This window comes from Leptonychotes weddellii, chromosome 9, assembly GCF_054177405.1.
Source record: "Leptonychotes weddellii isolate Sample4059 chromosome 9, ASM5417740v2, whole genome shotgun sequence".
Taxonomy (NCBI): domain Eukaryota; kingdom Metazoa; phylum Chordata; class Mammalia; order Carnivora; family Phocidae; genus Leptonychotes; species Leptonychotes weddellii.
In genome coordinates this window covers 47,792,146-47,796,414 of record NC_138377.1, presented here as the reverse complement: position 1 = coordinate 47,796,414, position 4,269 = coordinate 47,792,146, and positions in this window count along the sequence as shown.

The window sequence follows — 4,269 nt, the reverse complement described above, 5'->3', positions numbered from 1 at the left end:
ACAAAGCTTTGTGGAGCAGTGTGCTGGGTCCAGGAGATATAACAATGAATAAGATATAGTTTATCCCCTAACAGTGCTAACAGACTCTTGGAGAAATAGGTAAAGAAAATTATGTGAGTAAATGAGGAAAATTTCAATCACCAGAATTTCTTTGTGGAAGCATGTAACACTGGCTATTATGTTACATTGTTGATGGGTATGACTTGCAAATTTCATACTTTAATTTAAAAAAAGTGTTGGTAAAGAATATCTGTCCTGATTAAATTAGTAGTGCAAATATATGTGTAAAATTGAAGCGGAACTATTTTCTTAGGCAAAACAGAGAAAACAAGCAAAAAAGAGATTGTTTTTGACTTACTAGATCTCCTTAACAGGCTTTTTCTGGACATGGTAAGAGATTCAATAGACCAGAGGGTAGAATTCAAAGATAGTGAGGGGGAAGGAATAGAAAGAGATCAAGATGCTTTTAATAGGTTGGGCCCCCATTGTAAAGAGTCCTATATGCTATATTCAGCAGTTTGGACCTTATTTAAAAAAAAAAAATAGGAGGAATGAGAATCAGGTCTGTATTTATAACAGCAACACTGTAAGGGAGGCTATTGCCAGGGCTAGACCATAAACAATGAAGCCATGCCCTAAGGCAGTGCCTTCCTAGTGAGGAGATGATACAATAAACAGATAAATCCAGACCTTATCAGTTGGATATGGGAGATGATACAGAATTTGGGATCTAGGGTAACTCAGGATTCTTGCATGGAAAAGTTGGTGTTGAATTGAAGGGTACAGGATCAAGAAAGGGGTGTTTTGTTTTCTTTTCCTTCTCTTTTGTTTTGTTTTGTTTTTAATTTTAAAATGAGAGAGATCTGGGGCACCTGGGTGGCTCAGTTGGTTAAGCGTCTGCCTTTGGCTCAGGTCATGAGCCCAGGGTCCTGGAATCGAGTCCCACATCAGGCTCCCTGCTCCGCAGGGAGTCTGCTTCTCCTTCTGCCCCTCCTCCCACTCATTCTCTCAATCTCTCTCTCTCTCTCTAATATTAAATAAATAAAATCTTAAAAAAAAAAGAAGAAGAAGAATGAGAGCGATCTGAACACTATTTCATAAGCTAAAAGGAAGGAGCCAGTGGAGGTAAGTAGTTAAAAAAAAAAAAAAAATCAAGTAATTAGTGAATCAATATCCCAAAGGAGGCAAGAGGGATGTTTGTGAGGCTTAGCACCTAGAACATAGTAAGGACCCAATAAATGTTTGTTCTTAGAATCAAAATTACTTTCCTCTCAATTAGTCAAATTTCCAAATTAGTGAGGTTTTACTCTATTTTGCATCTTACATTATATTTAATAAAATAATTTTCAGTTCCATGTTAGCAACCTGATTTTGATATGCATAATCATAATAAAAATAACTACCATTTAATGAACACTTAGTGTGTACTTTACAGAGCATCTCACCCCTTACAAAACTGCACTGAAGTCAATGTTATTTACAAATACGAAAACTGTGACTCAGAAGTATGAAAAAATTCACTTGTGTCATACAGTTAGTAAATTGTGGAGCCAGATTTCAAAGCCACGTCTGAGGTCAGTTAAAAATCTATGTTCTAACTTTAACTACCTCCATTTTGATCTCTATCTGTACTAGAAAATTAATTTTTTTTTCCAGCTTATCTTTTAATTCAGTCAAAAGACCCAGGTGGGCAAAGCATCCTGTAATAGGAACTGAAACTACCCCCTCAAGCAATTACAACTGCCCTGACTCCAGCAAGACCCTGCATGACTGACCCCAAGATAGTCATCAAACCTGACATTTATTGCCCAGCTGCATGTACCCACTGACCTTTGTCCTACATTTTCCTAATATAAACCTAGATGTATTTTCAGCACTTTGGAGATAGCCATTGGGACCACTAGTCTGCACTCTTCCTGGTGCTGGCCTCACAGAAATAAATTCCTTTCTTGTTTCATAACCCCCCACCCAAAAAAAAAATCTATGTTCTAAATTACTATGGTCTATTGCCTCTCATATAATTTGTAAATATAGGCCTTTCTTGAAACTCTTCTATGAAAGTTTTAAAGGGAAATTATTTTTTTTAAGATTTTATTTTTATTTATTTATTTATTTTAGAGGGAGAGAGACAGCGCAGAGAGGCAGAGGGGAAAGGAGAGGGAGAAAGAATCTGAAGCAGACTCTGTACTAAACTCAGAGCCTGTCATGGGGCTTGATCCCACAACTGTGTAATTTGACCTAAGCAGAAACCAAGAGCCAGACGTCCAACTGACTGAGCCACCCAGACACTCCTAAAGGGAAATAATTTAGACATTGGTACAATGGGAAAAAAATCCATAATTACAATTAAAATCAAATTGATCTGTTTATTCTTCAAAGTCAAGATGAGTTTCAATCTTGTTAACCATAGAACACAGCTTATTTTCTCATCTAGAAAACACATTTTCATTTGTCACAGGTCTAAAATACAAACAATACAGGACATATATTGGGTATTATTATTGTCACAACATTAAAATTTTGTTTAAAATGCCTCTTATAGATTATTTCTATCACAATTACAACTTAATTTTTTGAGTTTAAAAATATAAAAAGAACATTTCATGAGTTTTAAAAGCTTTCCATGATGTTGGAAATCCTTTATTTATTAAAATTGGTAGGTGGCAAGGATATATTTCAGAAATGAGGATACAATTGCAACCATAATGTATAAAATGGGAATTTTCAATGGATGGAAAAAAATATTAAGTTCTCTGAAAAGCAGTATGAATTTTTCTTAACTGTAGGACCTTATGAATGATTCATAATAACCTTGTAAAACATAGTGAAGGATAATGCTTTTCCTCAATTATCACTAGGGGTTGAAATCCTGAAATCCCAATCCCCAGGCAAAAGAGCATGCAGGTTGGAATTACCAGATTAACTATATGCACAACCAGCCCCTGCGAAAATAGGATTCACAAGCAGCTTCCCTGGCGATCACCCTTTATAAGCAGGAGAGAAAAAGAAAAACCAAACCAAATTAAAAAAAAAAAAAAAAAAAAAAAACCTGATTCAAAAAATATCAATTAAGATCCCCTACAGAAGGGGGGCGGGGGGGGAAAAGCTTCATTTTGGTCTGAGAGACCCCTCCTTCAGACAGATAATTCAAAATGCTCTGCTCCTATCAGTTTTCTCCCCTTAATTTCCTGTTCTTGCCTCTCCCCCAATTGATTGGCCCCTCCCTCTGCAGGGGCAGAGGTAGCAGCAGAAGCACTGTCAATAATGTCCACTAACAGCCTGATCTCAAGGCACAATGTGCCCCCCACTTCAAAGACCAGGCCAGTCCATTTCCTTGACACTCACCTCTTCTAGAGCTTTTGTAGGGTGGCTTTTAGCTGGCCTCCTAGCAGAGGTCAACTCTAAGAAAACAGGGCAACCAAGGAGAGTTGAAAATAAGAGGACAGGCCTTCAAAGCAAGTGAGGGTCTACATTTTACAGAGTCTCTTTTTGTTAGCTTATCAGGACATTTTTGCCTCACTGAAGTAGAGCCTAGATGCTATTAAAGTCAACAATATCCCTCCTTTCTTCTCCCATGCTCCATGTCCCTCCTGGCATATATTTTCTTTGTGTTTCCCCAAGAGCTTTATTATACAGCTGGGGCAGAAAGAAGCATATGCTTTATGAAGGGGCACAGGGGGTGAGGGGACAGGGAGGACAGTTGGGAAAGAGGAAAGAACAAAGACCACTGGGAACAAGTGCATTTTTTAATGAGATTTGTTAAAATCATAGCCAAGGGGCTCACATCAGGAACTGTTTAAAAGAGGAACTGTTTATCTAGGCCCTGATTAAAAAAAAAAAAAAAAGTGTGACACTCAGCAGAAAAGAAGTTAGATCTCCTACCTCAGCAGAGAACCCAGAGATTCTCTGGCATGCCAAGGACAGGAAGCACTTGAGACACCACCCTGGACATGGATGTTGGCATTATGATAATGGGCACTGTCAATGGGAAACCCCACCAAGTGGCAAACTGGATTATAGGTTTCTGAAGGTCTCATAGTGGACAGTAGGAGGAGGCTAATATGGGGCAGCTGTTCAGTAAGGGCTCTCTACCTACCATAATTTGGTTATAAAAGTCAGTATGTAACCACATTTTGTGGTCAGAGGTCATGTTATACCTACTGCATGTGCATTTATTCCCCAATTAACAAAGAATCATTTGGCATATTAATATCATTTAGTAATAATAAGAGCTATTTTTTCTGGCTTCATTCTGGGCCCCACCTTGTA